We start from the raw sequence: 18,256 nt of genomic DNA on the forward strand, positions 1-18,256 counted from the left end.
AAGCTTTGTTGATGGGAAACATAGCCTCATCTCTGTTTGCACCGCCAAGTGGGGCCAAGTCAGGAGTGAATGGAGGATACTGACTTGCAGAGAACCAAAGGTGCCAGGTTGTTGCAGATGTTGCATCACTCATGTGTGGTCTGGCATTGTCATCCTGAAGAAGAGGGTGCCTCATGTGTGGACATACTCTTCGAATTCATGCTTTCAGTTTTCTGGGGCTCTCAGAGTGCAGATTAGATTAGATTAGATTCACTTTTTGTTTCATAGACCCAAAAAATTAGGTGATTCTCTTGGATGTGAAACATGTCAGGAAGTATAACACAAAACATTTGAATATACGACTTATTACCCTGATTATTTGTCACAAGATTGTTGAAATAGGTGAATAAAATGTGGTAAACTGGAACAGCTAATGTTTACAGAATTAACACAATATCAGAATGAAACATTGTTGTGCACTATTAATAAATTTATCATACACAAAATACCTAATCTGTACTGTTGTGACAAAGTGCTATCAAAACTGAAATCTAACAGACATTTTTACTTAAGCTGGCTTAACAGTCTCTGTTAAGGTCTTCATCTATAGAGTAGAAGGAGTTGCCTATCAAAAAATCTTTCAAACTCTGTGTAAACCATGCTTTATCTGAAACCAAGTTTTTAATGATTGCTGGCAATTTATTGAAAATGTGTGTTCCTGAAAATTTGACCCCTTTTTGCAGCAGGGAAAGTGATTTTAGGTCTTTATGTAGATTATTCTTATTTCTAATATTGATACTAGATATTGAGCTATTGGTTGGTTATAGAGATGTATTACTTGCAACAAATTTCATTAAGGAATAAATATACTGAGAAGCAGTGGTTAGAATAAAAATTTCCTTGAACAGGTTTCTACACGATGTTCTTGAATTTACACCACAAATTATTCATATCACACACTTTTGCACCCTAAAAACCTTTGCTCAGTTTGATGAGTTGCCCCAGAAAATGATCCAATATGACATAATAGAATGAAAGTAAGCAATGTATGCAAGTTTTTTATATTTATATCTCTTACACCTGAAATCATTCTCACTGCAAATACAGACTTGATTAGGCACTTATAAAGCAGTTTTGTGGTATGCCCTTCCCAGCTGAATTTATTATTGAGTTGTAATCCCAGAAATTTAACACTGTCAACCTCTTCGATATGCATGTCTTCATACATTATTCACATGCTGGAAGGAAATCTCTTAAAGGTTCTGAACTGCATATAGTGGGTCTTCTCAAAGTTTAATGACAGTGAATTAGCTTTAAACCACTTATTAATGTCAGTGAAACTTTGATTAGCAGCTATTTCTAAAACTGCACTTGATTTTTGTATCATCTGCAAACAAAACAAATTTAGCATCTGGCAATGTAACAGATGAGAGGTCATTAATGCACACAAGAAAAAGCAATGGACCCAAGATGGAACGCCACCATGTCAAATGTTACACTTCTACAGCAGAGGCATGCAACTTGCTTCACTGAAGCAGGAAAGTTGATCAAGTAATATGCATGAGATGTAATACCTCAACTGATATTGAGCAAAGAATAAAAAAATTCAGAGATATTACTTTTCAGTGTGCCCTCATACATTAATAGGTAGGAGGAGCCAATAAAAACTGTTTCTGTAAAGTATGTCATATATCAACAACAAATTATGACTAGTAATAATCTGGGCATACTAATACCTATTGAAATTAGTACTAAATTGCATTATATGTGTTTATATACACTGATGGAAAAAAACCACAACACTAAAAAATAGTTAAGGAAATTTTGGGAATACATTTGTCTAGGTAACATATTTAAGTGATTTACATTGCAAGATCATATGTTAATGTAAATACAATATAAGCCATTATAAATGCGAAATTCTGGTAGATTAATAACCACCAAAATGTTGCATGCAAGCATGCAGATGTGCATGCGTTGTATTGTACATGTGCCGGATGTCAGCTTGTGCAATGAAGTTCCATGCCTGTTGCACTTGGTCAGCCAGTACATGGGAAGTTAATGTTGGTTGTTGATGACACTGGAGTTGTCATCCAATGGTATCCCATATGTGCTCGACAGGAGACAGACCTGGTGATCAAACAAGCCAAGGCAAGAAGTCGATACTTTGCTGTCAGGGAGCACAGGATAAGCATGCGAGTGCTTCTGCTGACATATGAAATCATACTGCAGACCATAACTCCATGTGTAGGTCTAGTGTGTCTAGCATGCACACAGGTTAATTGCAGGCCCTCTCCTGGCCTTCTTCTAACCAACACACAACCTTCACTGGCACTGAGGCAGAACCACCTTTCATCAGAAAACACAACAGGTCTCCACCATGCCCTCCAGTGAGCAGTAACTTGAGACCACTGAAGTCAGAAATGACAGTGATTTTTTGTTAGCGGAATGCATGCTAAACCGAGCATGGCTCAGAACTTTCCCTGAAGTACCCTATTTGTAAGAGTTTGTTGTGTTACTGTGGTGCCAACTGTTGTTCATATTGCTGCTGTGGATGCATTACAATCCACCAGAGCCATACATGAAACACGATGGTCTTCCCTCTCGGTAGTGCATGTGGCCACCTGGAGCATGGTGTTCTTGTGACAACACATTCTCATGACCATGCTGACAGCAATCATGTCCAGTGGCTACATTCCCACTAAGACTTTCTTCCATATTACAGAAGAAACATCCAGCTTCTCATAGCCCTATTACATGACCTCATTCAAATTCAATAAGGTGCTAATAATGGCATCTTTGTTACCTTAAAGGCATTCTTGATTAACATGATTTACCACATCCAGTCTGAAAGTTAACTAATGGTAATGACCTTTACTGTGTATATTTAAAGCAAACCTGATTTTAATCCTCATATGGAGCTAGTAGTGCCACTCCTATGTGACCTGTGCACAATTGGAATAGATATCATCTTCCAGATAAAGAAAAACACCTACCAACTTCCCTTTATGTCAACTCCTCCTTGGTGTTGCAAATTTTTTTTGTTAGTGTATATAAGAACGAAAACAGTTACTTTCAAAAATGCCACTACTCCTCCTCTTCTGCTACTCAGTTGCTGTTCCTATTTATCACTTCAAATGATGCATTTATGTGGCTTTACACAGACCATTATCAGCTGTCTATATACTGGCAAAGTCAATATTTATTTAATATAAACATTAGAGAGATGAGTAATTTACATTCCTGAGTCCAAATAATCTATAAAATGAAGAAGGAGTGGCTAACGAGCTTTTTTTATACTATGCTTTTGAATATATATGGAAATTTCCAGTGTCCTGCCTGATGTCTATTAGCGACCTGTTATTAACTTTTACACCAGAAGCCTCCATACATATGCAAGGTCTATATGGAAATAATTTTTAATTTTAGTACTGTGGCTGTGAAATTTCTGTTCATTTTAAATAATTAACTCTGTCCAGACAGGCCTCAGAGGCCCAAAGGTACGAACTAACCACTGTGTCATACCCAGCCGATAGGCATCACTGGATGCGGAGGTGGAACGGTGTGTCGTCAGCACACCACTCCCCTGGCCATTGTCAGTTTTCATGACTGGAGCCACTACATCTTAATCAGGTAGCTCCTCAACTGACATCATGAGGGCTGAGTGTACCCCACTTGCTAAAAGCACTTGGCAGACCCAGACGGTGACCCACCCAAATGCAGCCAAGCCCGACAGTGCTTCACTTCAGTGATCCAGCAGGAACTCATGTTACCATTGTCACAAGGCCTTTGAGGTTCACTCTAAATACACTGTTGTTATTAACCACAAATGCCATTAGAAGTAAACATATTGGGACGTACATGAAAGAATTTCTAGGTCTTTGAAGAGCTTTCTGAAAGTTGTTCAGTTATCAATTTCACATACAAAATACTGACTGAAAGAATGCTAGGAATCCCTTCAGACAATCAACATAATGAGAGAGACATCAAATGCAAAGTGGCATACTGTGTTTTTTTGCTTGACTTTTACACGTGCTGGTGCAATATCAGTTTATTATCAATTGGATACATAGTATTCACACATGGAGCCTCATCCATTCTGTGACTATTTTTCTGTACTTCTGGCACCTTTAAGTCAGTTTCATTTGCTTGGAGTCACATAATGTGACTCTTAGTAAGATTATGGGTTAAACTGCTTGGTGTGAAGCAGTTGTGAGCCTCTCCCATTATTACCTAACTATGTTTGGACCATTTATCAATAAACTAATGTCAAAAGTAAACATAACAGTTTTTTAAGTGTTCTGACATGTCCCATGTGAGATTATGTAAGTCACGTAATGGAGTGGACCAAGCACTGGACTTGCAGGGCACCAAATTTCATATTTCCCTACTCTGAATCTGGTCCTATTCAACAGCTACATGACCACTCTGATAATCATTGTGAAGAGCTATGAAGAGGCTGCTTAACATTGTATGACATCTTAGTGTTTAAACTGATTTTGATGTTGCTGAGCAACAGTTATACAATAATTTTTAAATGGGCACACCACCATTTGACTGTATTGTAGTTCATTTAATTACAATCCAGTTTTTGGCATTTTATGCCATATTCAAGTGACTGAGTTTATGTCATTAACATATATTGCAGGACATCATGGCCAATTTTGAGTTTTATGTCCTGAAATAAATGTTAATGACATAAACTCAGTACCTTGAAAAGGGCATAAAAGGCCGAAGCCCGGGTTGCAATTAAATAGACAACAATAGTGAAATGGCAGTGTGTTCATTTTTTTAAAAAAAGTTTTTTGTTCCTTCCCATTAATTTGCATATGGAATGTTAGAAGAATTGCTGCCTGCTCACTTTCTGAGGTAGAAGAAGTAATAGTAGTAGTATTAGCAATAATGATTTTTACAATAAACATTTATGCAGTTCTTGAAGTTTTCTGGATTACTAAGGTCTCTCATGATCGCTGACAAAACTACACAAAGGTTATTCTATGAGGTTTCAGGATTGCAGCCAGATCATATTGACCTCTTACCACAATATTCTGGCTGACAATCATTCAGCCATTTTCAAGTGTCCGCCACTGGAGACTGCTAGTTCATGGTATACCAAAACAGGTGTGAAGACACATGCAATTTGGCAGCAGCCACTGAAGCATCCTCTATCGAAGTCTGGGCCCTCTGCAAATACTGTTCCATCTGTGGCGCCCAGGCACATGCATAAAGATGAATCATGTCTGCCCCCTGTCAGAATGTGCATTTGCACTGCTAAAAACAAATGTCAAATGTTGCCAGGCATGTTATTATGGATAAAATACTTCCTCTCAGAAGAAATTAAAGACAACAATGAGTTCCAAGCCTTGTCCAGTTGAAAACTGCCATCACAATTTGTAAGATCTCATGCTAAACATATTTCCACAGATTCTTTAATTACTGAATCCCAAAAGGACCTCTCTGGGGTGAAAATTTTTGTGGTAGAATAATACTTAGACTGCCCTGTGGTAATACGATGATACACATCCTTCAAAGTCTACAGATTATAGTGCCTGGGCTACCCTCAGGGTGTAATCTGTGGTTTCAAAATGCCTCTTGCTGTTGCTGTTGCTGTGTGTCTGCTTGCCTGCCGGCCACTGTACTCCATCTGCTATCATCGCTGCCCGGTGCTCGCCACTATCCACCATCCGTCCGTCTGTCTGTTGGCCGCAGCTCCTATTATCATACGTCCATCTGCCTGCCTGTTAGCCATTGCCCGGAGCTCGCTGGCACCATCTGGGGCTCGCAGCTTCTGCCGCTGCCACCACCGCCGCTGGCCGAGGATCCTGGGCCATCCCCTTTTGCCATTGTTGTGCAAGTGCTGCCCAGACCGCCTTCACCACCTGCCAGAGGGGTTGCCGCTATCCCTTGCTGAAGGCTCCCTCGCCATTGCCATTGCTGCAGTGACCACCGATGCCATCCTTCACTGCTGCCATCGCCATCACCAGTCTTCACCTCCCACTTGTACACCACCACCATGTCCCATCCCACCACCTCCAACATTTTCACCTCCCCCTCGGCTGCTCCAACCATCATCACATGGAACTCATCCACTGCCTCATCCACTTACTTAATGCACCTTTTCACCAAATATTCCTCCTCCTCCATCGAGCAGCTCCTTACAGAGGGACCCCTAATCTACCATAGACGTCGTAAAGTGGACCCTTCACGTCCCCCCCCCCCCCCTCCAGTCCTACCACTGCCAACGCTGCCTAAAGTACAACGACTATGTCACTGCCACCTGCAAGACCCCCCCTAACTGTCCCCATTGCAAAGCTTCCCACTTCTTGCAGAACTGCCCCAACCTCGCCTCTCCCCCCATCCAGTAAGACCTGTAACAAACCCCATCCTACCTACTACTCGAAATGTAAAGCGAAACCTCCTTCTGTCACCCCTGAGCTCACCGTCCCTGTCCGCCCTGTCGATGATCCCATCCATCCCAACAACTCGCTCCGCCCCCCCCCCCCCCCCCCCTATTGCAGAGGGCATCATCTGCTGTGTCACCATAGTTCTCCAAAACACCCACCCCTTCCGACACCCCACACCCTTTCCCAAATCGCCCTTGCTGCCCATTCCGTCTTCCACCTCACCACCTATACCACCTACTCCCACAACCAGGCCCACTTCACCTTCACCACCCTCGTCTAAATCTTCCCTACCATGGTGCAGCAACATTACAGCGTCCTTTACCATAATATCTGCTCCCTGCCCACCCACAAACTCCTCTTCCTCCACACCCTCAATCGACACCATGTGGATGCCTTCATCCTAAATGAAACCTTCCTTCAACCCTGTTTCAACCCCATATCTCCATCTCCACAGTTCCTTACACCCTACACTGCACTGATAACCCGTACCCCCTGGCATGTGGTGAGGATGCTATCGACCACCTCAAGCACCTCCCTGTTCTGCCCCAACCTCTCCTCAACAATCCTGCCAAGCATCTCACCCTCAGCCTCTTCTTCCCCACCCTTACAGTCATGTGTGCCAGCATCTACATCCACCCTCATACCCCCATCCCGTACAATTTCCCGGCTCACATTGGCCGAAACTTCTCCACCTACATGATTGCCGCATACCTTACTATCCACAGCCGTGCTCCTGTCAAACTCCAGTGGTGGCATCAGTTTACGGCCACCCTCTAGGGACACACCAGACCCAAATCCAACACCACTCCCGACATGATCATAGCCCTCCCCACCTCCCTGGGTGCATCACCGCCGATGTCCTTGACCTAATTGGCGGTGACCATGCCCCCATACTCCTCACTATCCCTGATGGTCGCCATCCTCACCCTGTTCCTCACCCTGACATTCCTCCTAAACTTGTCCACGACTACCCCTGCTCCAACTGGGGTGCCTACCAGGACTCCATACACACCCAGGTTGAATGCCACGACTCTACCCTCCAATCTCCCGATGACATCTCCCGAACTGCTGCCTTCCTCCACCAGACCTTGTCTGACACTCTCACCACTCATATCCCTACCAAAGCCATATCCCTACCAAAGTCATCCACCCTCACCACCTGGCCCTGCCCCATAGGCTGTTCTCCTTTGTGAATCCCGTCGCCTCTACCGATCCTTCCTCTGCACTCATGACTGGGACACACTCGCCCGCCACTGGCAATTACAACGCGACATCCACCAACATGCTTACTGCAAAGAAATGCTGTGCCTGTCAACAGACATGCATACAACTCAATGCCACGCTCCTGATAAACTCTTCCAAGTATTGGTCTGCTTTCCATCACCTTACTTGGAACTGCCCTACCCCACATACCCTCTCCTCCTTGATGACCACCCCTTTCCTGACAACCTCAGTAAGGCCAACCACTTTGCCTCCTACCAGTCTGATGTCTTTTCCATTCCAGATGATCCCCAATTTGATTATTCCCTCTTCCCCAATGTCATCAAATGTACGGATATCTCCACTCCTCCCCTTGCTCCTAGTTTCCAGTACTTGGGCCACACACCACCATCAGGACTTAACACTCCCATCACTACACAGTACATCAGCCTCTCAGTCTGCACTAAATGCAACACCGATCCCGGCCACGAATGCGTTACCTACCACTATCGCAAACACTGCCCTCCCTCCTTCCTTGCAGCCCTTGCCGCCCTCTACAATGTAATCCTTGCCACTGGCCTCTCGACCTGTGGAAAACCTCGCTTATTCTGATGTTCTCCAAATCCAACAAGCCTCCATATGATGCCTCTTACTATCGCCCTATATGTCTCACTTTGGTGTTCAGCAAGCTCTTGGAATCCATCCTTACCTGGCGCATCCATCACCACCTCCACTGACACCACCTCCTCCACAACACCCAATGTTGCTTTTGACCTTCCTTCTCTGCTGATGACCAACTCCTACGCCTCACACATCTCCTCTCTCTCCTGCTTAACTTCTGTCGCTCCACCATTTTTGTCTCCATAGACTTCGAAAAGGCCTACAACCGCGTATGGCATCCCAGTTTCCTGTTTAAACTCCTCAATGACCCTCCTACCAACTATGTTTGTCTGACTGCCTCCTTCCTCCCCCGCTGCCCCTCCTATGTTATCATCCATAATGCCAATTCCTGCAGCTTCTACCCCTCTGCGGGTGTGCCCCAGGTCTCTTTCCTCTCCCTCTCCTCTACCTCCTGTTCATGGCAGATATGCCCGAACCCCCGTTCCAGTCCACCTCTGGCAGTATGCTGATGACCTACCCTGGACTCACCATTGACCGTCACCCCACCTGGATCCCTCATCTCCACTCTAGCCAATCCAAAGCTCACAACCACCTCCATCTCCTTAAATTTCTCTCTGGCTGGACACGGGGGTTGCTCCCCTTTACCATATGGAAGAAACGCCCTGGACTTGAACAGCTCCTTATCCTCTTGATGCTGTAAGTAGTTACGTCTCTTCCTCTTCAGTGCCGTCCTAATAGGATGTGGAGAGTAACTATTACATTTGAACATCTACTGTAGGTGTTCTAGCTCCTTAGTAAGGCTGTCTCCATCAGGAACAACATGTGCCCAGTGTGGCAACGTTCTAAGGACACCGGTAATTTGTGAAGGGTGATGGCAACTCGACGCTTGCAGACAGAGGTGTAGGCTTACGCTAGACGGAATGCCCTAATCACCCATCCACTTTCTTACTAACTAAGACGTCCGAAACCGGTATGCAACCATCCTTCGCCATTTCCATCATAGATTGGATGTTCCTGTGGATAGAATTCAGATGTTCCAAGAAACGTGGCAGTTCTTCTTCACCATGGGGCCACACTACAAAAGTGTCATCCACATATCGCCAGAAGACTCTCGGTTTAAGTTCTGCCGAATCAAGTGCCCTTCCCTCAGAGTTTTCAATTAAAAAGTTTGCTACCAGAGGGGAGAGGGGATTGGCCACGGCAACACCGTCCGTTTCCTAAAAATATTCATTCTTGAATAAAAAGTAGATTGAGGAAAAGATGTGATGAACAAGTGATGTTTTATCGGTCGTGAATGTATTGCTGATGAGTGACAAAGAATCCATAAGAGGAACCTTAGTGAAAAGTGAGATGACATCGAAGCTCACTAATAACTTAGTTTCATTGACTTAAAATGACTTCAGTCTGTTGATAAAGTCAACAGAGTTGCGAACAAAAGTTCTCAGTAGAGAGGCAAGACGTATAGCCAAATCATACGTGGAGGCGTCGTTATTAGTAACGATCGGCCGTAACGAAACTTCTTCTTTGTGAGTCTTCGGAAGACCATATAACCTGGGTGGCACAAAAACATGAGGTCTTAATCTTTTGGCCACTTCTTGCGGAATAAAGGAAGAATTCAGCAGCGCTGGCGTTTTGCTTTCCACTTTCCCGGTGGGGTCTTTGTCAGTCTTCCGACACATTGATTCAGCCGAAATACTATGGCATGAAGTCAACATGATCCAGCTGCAATCCCAAAATCTCAAACAATGTTCAGTATGCTGGGAATGCTTCAAGAATCACACAGGCGATGGCGTTACATATCGAGAGGTTGGACAAGCTACGCAAGAAGTGAGCGCGATTGTTAAATTCTCTGTGTTTTTTAGTGAAGTCTCGGGACAATGGCCTTATTCCAAAGTTTGCAAGAGTGAGACATTTTATCCAGACCGCCGCTGCAAATGTCTTCATACGAAAGGCGAACCTAGCAGTACTGAATGAGAGGGTCTGCTTTACTCGCCGTTAATTGGACGCCATATCGAAACAGCTGTTTCATCTGCATATGGAGATTACATCCGGACTACCATCACTTTTCTGGGCATGGGTCGACGGCGTGACTTGGGCAAAGTCGGACTGGGTCCATAGGGAGTCTACTTCAAAACAGTCTTCGAAGTTCGCCCGCCTGTCAGCAATGTCACCGTAAGGGAATACTTTTTCACGCTGCGTGGTCAATTTAACGGATAAGGTTATTGACAACGTAACGCTGCCTGTGCGTGGGAAAGGCTCACGTTTAGCCCCTACGCCGAGAGTCCCGCCTCAAACCGATTTTATTACTGCTGTTGAGGAAGCTGTTAGATCTCTTCCTAGTGATGCTGCGGAAGAAATAAGACGTGAAACATGTCGTGCACTCACGAAAGCTCTCCTCAGAAGAGCAACATTTTTGCCGTGGAAAAGGCCGCACTACAAAAGCTACGAGAAGTTCCTTACGTGGTGGTCTTACCAGCGGATAAGGGAAACGCCAAGTGAGGTTTATGAAGATTTGCAACTTGTTGAGTGAAACAATGTATCGGAAGACTGACAAAGATCCCACAGGAGAAGTGGAAAGGAAAACGTCAGCGCTGCTGAATTCGTTCTCAATTCCGCAAGAAGTGGCCAAAAGATTAAGACCTCGTGGTTTTGTGCCACCCAGGTTATACGGTCTTCCGAAGATTCACAAAAAAGAGATTCCGTTACGGCCGATTGTCAGTAATACCGACGCCCCCACGTATCATTTGGCTATACATCTTGCCTCTCTACTGAGACCTTTTGTGGAAAAGTGCGCACATCATGTTTGCAGCTCTGCTGACTGTATCAACAGACTGAAGTCACTTCAGTTCAATGAAACTGACTTATTAGTGAGTTTCAATGTCATCTCACTTTTCACTAAGGTTTCTCTTATGGATTCTTTGTTATTCATCTGCAATAAGTTCACGGACGATACAACAGAACCTTTTCGTCAGGTTCTTTCCTCAACCCATTTTTTATTCAACAATGAATAGATTTAGCAAATGGGCGGTGTTGCCATGGGCAGTCCTCTCTCCCCTCTGGTAGTAAACTTTTTAATTGAAGACTCTGAGGAAAGGGCACTTGATTCGGCAGAACTTAAACCGAGAGTCTTCTGGCGATATGTAGATGACACTTTCGTAGTGTGGCCCCATGGTGAAGAAGAACTGCCACGTTTCTTGCAACACCTGAATTCGATCCACAAGAACATCTAATTTACTATGGAAATAGAGAAGAATGATTGCTTACCGTTTTTGGACGTCTTGGTTAGTAGGAAAGTGGATGGGTCATTAGGGCATTCTTCCGTTAGCCCACACATACAGACCTTTGTCTGCAAGCGTCGGGTAGCCATCACCCTTCACAAATTACCGGCGTCCTTAGAACGTTGCCACACCGGACGCGTGTTGTTTCTGATGGAGACAGCCTTACGAAGGATTATAGCATCTACAGTCGGGGTTCAAAGGTAACAGCTACTCTCCACATCAGATTAGTACAACGCTAAGGAGGAAGAGACGTGACAACCCACAATATCAAGAGAGTAGGAGAGTCCAAGGCGTTCCTTCCATGTGTCGCCAACCTTTTGTCTACAGTAGGCAGGATACTAAGTAAACATCAAGTTAAAGTAATCTTCCAGCCACCGGCGAAGTTTAGTGCAATTCTCAGTTCAGTAAAGGACGAGCTTGGTCTCCAGAAGGCCAGGATTTACAAAATTCCTTGCCAGTGTGGCAAAGCTTACATAGGTCAGGGGATACACACAGAGCACGTAAGGTGCGTTGAACAAGTCTTTCACATCTCAACAAGTCGGCCATAAGTGACCATCGTATTTTTTTTCCTTTATTGGATTTCGATTCCCCCCCAGAGGGGAGGTGGCGGGCTGGCAGCAGCGTAATATGCCGCTGTGCAGCGTACAGAAAAGTTAAAAACAAAATTAGGAAATATGGTAAAAATAAAAAAATAAAAACAGGCGATAAAACGGTGACTGATTAAAACTGGAACAAGGCGAAAAATTACAAAGAGAATATAAAAACAAAGTGTCGATGATGCTGATTAAACCACATAGTAAATAGACAGGCACAATTAAAAAACACAGCGACAGTCTGGTTTCTGTTCACAACAGTTTAAAGGCACATCTAGCGGCAGTATGGTGTCCGTTTGCAACACTGACAGGGGACACACAACACTGAACACTTAAAACAGCACTATAGAGGAGACACGGCGCACGGCGACTGATGGTGGGGGGTGTAAAGTAAACTTCCGGCCACAAGCGAAGATTAGTGTCGTTCTCGGTTCAGTAAAGGACGCGCTGGGTCTCAGGAAGGCCAGGATTTACAAAATTCCTTACCAGTGTGACAAAGCTTACATGAGTCAGGCGATAGCACAGTGCACGTAACGTGCGTAGAACATGAGTGCTACAGTTGCCTTTCACAGCTCAATAAGTCGGCCATAGGTGATCACTGCATTACCACAGGGCACTCTATGGGTTATTCTGCCACAAAAACTTTCGCCCCAGCGAGATCCTTTTGGGATTCAGTAATTAAAGAATGTGTGGAAATACGTTTACAACGAGATCTTACAAATCGTGACGGCGGATTTCAACAGGACAAGGCTTGGGGCCCGTTGATGTCTTTAATTTCTGAGATCAAACATTTTATCCATAATGACACGTCTGGCGACATCTGACGTTTGTTTTTAGCACCGCAAACGAGCGTTCCGACAGAGGGCGGACATGTAGTTTCATCTTTACGCACGCACCTGGGTGCCGCAGATGGAACATGTACAGGGTGCGAACTTCGATAGAGCCTCCTGTGACGGCCACCAATGCGCATGCGTCTTCGCGCCAGTTTTGGTATACCGTGTACTAGCAGTCTCCAGTGGCGGACACCTGAATGTGGCTGAACGGTTACCAGCCGGAATATTGTGCAAGAAGTCAACATGATCCGACTGCAATCCCAAAACCTCACAGAATAACCTTTATGTAGTTCTGTCAGTGAGCGTGAAAGACCTTAGTGTGTGTTATTTCTACATCTACATCTACATACATACTCCACAATCCACCATACGGTGCGTGGCGGAGGGTACCTTGTACCACAACTAGCATCATCTCCCCTGTTCCACTCCCAAACAGAACGGCTGGCCGCGGTGGCCGTGTGGTTCTAGGCGCTGCAGTCCGCAACCGTGGGACTACTACGGTCGCAGGTTCGAATCCTGCCTCGGGCATGGATGTGTGTGGTGTCCTTAGGTTAGTTAGGTTTAAGTAGTTCTAAGTTCTAGGGACCTGATGACCTAAGACGTTAAGTCCCATAGTCATCAGAGCCATTTCAATCATTTGAACAGAACGAGAGAAAAATGACTGCCTATATGCCTCTGTACGAGCCCTAATCTCTCTTATCTTATCTTTGTGGTCTTTCCGCGAAATATAAGTTGGCGGCAGTAAAACTGTACTGCAGTCAGCCTCAAATGCTGGTTCTCTAAATTTCCTCAGTAGCGATTCACGAAAAGAACGCCTCCTTTCCTCCAGAGATTCCCATCCAAGTTCCTGAACCATTTCCATAACACTCGCGTGATGATCAAACCTACCAGTAACAAATCTAGCAGCCCGCCTCTGAATTGCTTCCATGTCCTCCCTCAATCCGACCTGATAAGGATCCCAAACTCTCGAGCAGTACTCAAGAATAGGTCGTATTAGTGTTTTATAAGCGGTCTCCAAACAGATGAACCACATCTTTCCAAAATTCTACCAATGAACCGAAGACGACTATCCGCCTTCCCCACAACTGCCATTACATGCTTGTCCCACTTCATATCGCTGCTCTGCAATGTTGCGCCCAAATATTTAATCGACGTGACTGTGTCAAGCGCTACACTACTAATGGAGTATTCAAACATTACAGGATTCTTTTTCCTATTCCTCTGCATTAATTTACATTTATCTATATTTAGAGCTAGTTGCCATTCTTTACACCAATCACAAATCCTGTCCAAGTCAATTTCTTCTAAACCATCAGCACTAGAGAGTAAGTCAAAGTGTGAAAGCTTTGCCCTAACCTAAGGCAACCACAGCATATGGCGTGGAGGCCAGACACAAGCTATCCGGTGAGCGAATACTCGGTTGCCAAGGTAACTGTTACATCACTACTGGAAACAGGAGAGCCTGCTTTACCTGTGTACCGAGCGCCTCTGTACCGTGGGAGGCCAGTTGCTATGGTGCTGCCTCTCTTGGCTTCTCTTACATTACTTGTCAGAGAATATGGATGCAGAGAATATGGATGAAGCCCAGCGCTGTACAAGTACCGATGTCATGCTTTTAAACTGGTGACTGGTTTTGATTTATTGTACTTAGATCATCTTCACACCTTTTTCTCCACGATGGTGGCACGAGCTAGGCTGCTGAGCGGGCTGCTCTAGAGAGATGTAACAGATCAAAACCGGTCACCAGTGTAAATAAAGTATTTATGTGATCAAGACTATCTTAGCAAATTTTATTGATAAAAAAGACCGTTACGCAGGAAATCTAAAAAATCCAGATTTTCAGAAATAATGTAAAAGAATAGATCAGCCACTTCTTCTACAATTTATCAAAAGGTGTTTCGACTTAGGGACATAAAGTCTTTATAACTTTAATGTTTCTATTAAACAGATCTTAGTTTGAATTATTTGATAAAAACAGCAGCTGAGCAGTATAAGCAGAAGTTCAGTAGCTGTTTTTCTTGTATTATACGTATGTTAAGCAATCAAGAAGTACCTAATTCATATAATTATCAGTGTGAGTAGATTAGCACTTGTCATAATTTTTTGTTTTTATACTTCATGTAAGTATGGTAACTAATGGTAGCTTCTCCTGTCTGCTAATGTTTTCAGTTGATTTTTCCAAATCCATGAAGGGTCTCCCTCCAGCATGACGAGACTCACAGAAAACAATCTGAGTGAGTGGGAACAATCACAAAGACAATTAGGCAGTGTTCCGTGCAACTTCAACTGTTGTTTTAAATGGCCTGTGACTATCAATTCTAATGCAGAGCAGACTAGTCGCGACCACATCATGCCCCATGTACAAATTCTGCAGGATGCATATGACAATCATGCCAACGACACATGTATAACATCTCGAACGACACCTCACGTGATGTGAGAAACATGCCTTAACCTGGTAATACTGTGAGAACACCAGTAGAATGGGCAAAATGAGCTTCCAGAGTCTCCTGCACTGTTCAGCACTCTCTCAACAAACACCAGACATGTATGGCCACTGCAGGCTCCGTCACGCTGCTCACACATCCGTTAGCCTGGATATAGTTGTGTACACTGCTACCTGATTCACTGTAGCATGTGCCACTCTTTTGGTCAACTCAGAAACAACCATAGCTGATGCCAATGCAAAATCTAATGCAATCTCTGAACAAGAATTGGTGCCATTCAGAAATATGGTTGCTTCTTTTACTACATAATTTAAGACAAGATAAATTGTGGTGGGGTGAGGGAAGAACCCTAAAAATAAGCTACCTTCCTCCTGGTCAAGTTCGTACCAAACAGTGCCTAATAATCTGGGTGCAACACTCACCATCACTCATGGTGCATCCGCCATATAATACATAGTGGACAATAAGTTTATGTGGTGGTTTTTATGTTTATAAGAGTATGGAATTTCATTCCAACAGATATCAGTCTCCTCATTTGTAATCGCAACATGCTACTGATCTGTTTATTTTGTCATTTTCATATGTGGAGTTCAATTATATCACTGCAGATTCCTTTCTGAAGAAATAGTTGTTTGAATAACACTTGTGCAAGCGTTTTAGTGAAATTCAAACTACAGGAAGTTATTAAAATTTTTTCTGATCGGAATATAGATTTATAATGTTTTTAAAAAAGTTATTTCAATTTTATTTATTTGCATCCTTGCACTTATTGTTTACATAAAAAACTTAATTTGTAAATGAATTATTTGAAAAGATTCATTTTTATGGACAATCAATGGGCTATACAACTATTCCTGATGAGTGCATTATCTTTGGCAGGCAGTTGTGTTGAGTTTTAGTATCAGTTCAGTTGTAAAATTATGAGCAGGAGCTTCCTTGAGCCAGTCGTTATGTTTACCACAGTGGCCAAAAGCAATGAATTGTAACTAAAACTGAATTAAATTATTTGTTTTATGTAAAAGGAGGAAGTTAAGTGGTAAAATAACGAGAATCACTAGTTTGCCTTCAGTACACAAAACTAGAAATGAATCCACGACTATAAAGAACTTTCATGGAAATCAATTATACATGAGGGCTATTCAGAAAGTAGGGAACGTTTTGGCATCAAAAAAAACTAAGTACAAGAAATACATTTTATTATATACATCTGAAAAAGCGACTGACATATTACTTTTTGACATATTCACAAAACACATTGAGGCACTTATCATAGCGGTGGACAAGTTTTGAAAGATCTTCATCGTAAAATTCTGCCGCCTGAGACTTCAGCCAGTGAGTCACGCCCGCCTGGAATTCCGCATCCTCATCAAAGCGCTGCGTTGCAAGCTAGTTCTTCATCTTGGGATATAAGTGGAAGTCGCTTGGTGCAAGATCGGAGCTGCAGGGCGAATGAGGGAAAATTTCCCATTTGAATGAATTAAGGAGTTCTTTAGTGCGGTTTGCCGTGTGAAGTCGGACATTGTCGTGCAAAAACAAAATTTTGGACATCAGCTTTCCTCTGCGTTTGTTTTGAACTGCTCTTCTAAGGCTGTGCATAGTTTGACAGTACCGGGCAGAATTTATGGTTGCTCCACGTTCGAGAAAATCAATAAGAATCACACCTTGCCTCCCAAAACACTGTCGCCATCACCTTCCTTGCTGACAAGGTTTGCAAACATTTTCTTTTACCGAGCGGGGTGGCGCAGTGGTTAGACACTGGACTCGCATTCGGGAGGACGACGGTTCAATCCCGCGTCCGGCCATCCTGATTTAGGTTTTCCGTGATTTCCCTAAATCACTCCAGGCAAATGCCGGGATGGTTCCTCTGAAAGGGCACGGCCGACTTCCTTCCCGATCCTTCCCTAATCCGATGAGACCGATGACCACGCTGTCTGGTCTCCTTCCCCAAAATCAACCAACCAACCATTTTCTTTTTTTTTTTTCTTTGGGGGGGGGGGGGGGGGGGGGAGGCACACCCTGTGTGGCCCCACTCCAAGGACTGTAATTTTGCCTCGCAATTGACGTGTTTCACCCAAGTCTCGTCACCAGTTACGATTCGATCCAGTAATGAATCGCCATGTTTATGGTAGGCTTCCAGAAATGTCAACGTTGCCCCGATTTGCTGTTCTTTATAGTGCACTGTAAGCATTTTGGGCACCCATCGTGCACAAAATTTGTGGTAGCCTAGCTTTTGAGTGACAATTTCAAACAACAAAGTCCGTGAAACTTGTGAAAAAGAAAACGAAAGCTCCGTTATTGTGAAGCATTAGTTTTCATGAATCGTTTCATCAACTTTAGCGACAAGATTGTCAGTCACAATGCTCGGGCATCCACTCTTCTCTTCATCATGAACGTTGGTTCGGCCATTTTTAAACCGAATGCACCATTTCCGAGCGGAACATTCACTCTGTGCGTTGTTTGCATACAGTTCGCACAGTTCACGATAAATTTCTATAGGTTACGGTTTTTTGTCAACAAAAACCGAATCACAGACTGCACCTCACAACTGGCGGGATTTTAGATTGCAGCGCATATTTCAAATTCGAATACAGAAAAAAACCAGATGCGCAGAGACGTTCCCGCTGGCATGCATAGATGCCGACTGAGCTGCCAAGCACGCACATACCAAAATATACGCGATCGACGCGCGCATAGCGGCGTCAGACGGAAATGTTCCCTACTTTCTGAATAGCCCTCGTAAAAGATAAGTAAAAAATATATTGTGTTTTCTGTTCTCAAATATCTTTTAAATCATTTGAACATACCCATCATTCTGGTGTGAAATGGAATAAGAATTGAATACTGAATATATTTAGTAGTCTATGACAGTAGAAGAAGCATTATGTTGTCCAGGTGTGAATC

The 18,256-nt window shown here is 43.7% G+C and overlaps 1 protein-coding gene across 1 annotated transcript in view; it reads right to left on the bottom strand.

Annotated features, from left to right (window-relative positions):
- LOC124803011 (solute carrier family 22 member 1-like) overlaps positions 1 to 18,256 on the bottom strand; it is a 246,191-nt gene that overhangs the window by 78,317 nt on the left and 149,618 nt on the right. The window lies entirely within an intron of this gene.

The sequence above is a fragment of the Schistocerca piceifrons genome, chromosome 6 (assembly GCF_021461385.2).
Source record: "Schistocerca piceifrons isolate TAMUIC-IGC-003096 chromosome 6, iqSchPice1.1, whole genome shotgun sequence".
Lineage (NCBI taxonomy): Eukaryota > Metazoa > Arthropoda > Insecta > Orthoptera > Acrididae > Schistocerca > Schistocerca piceifrons.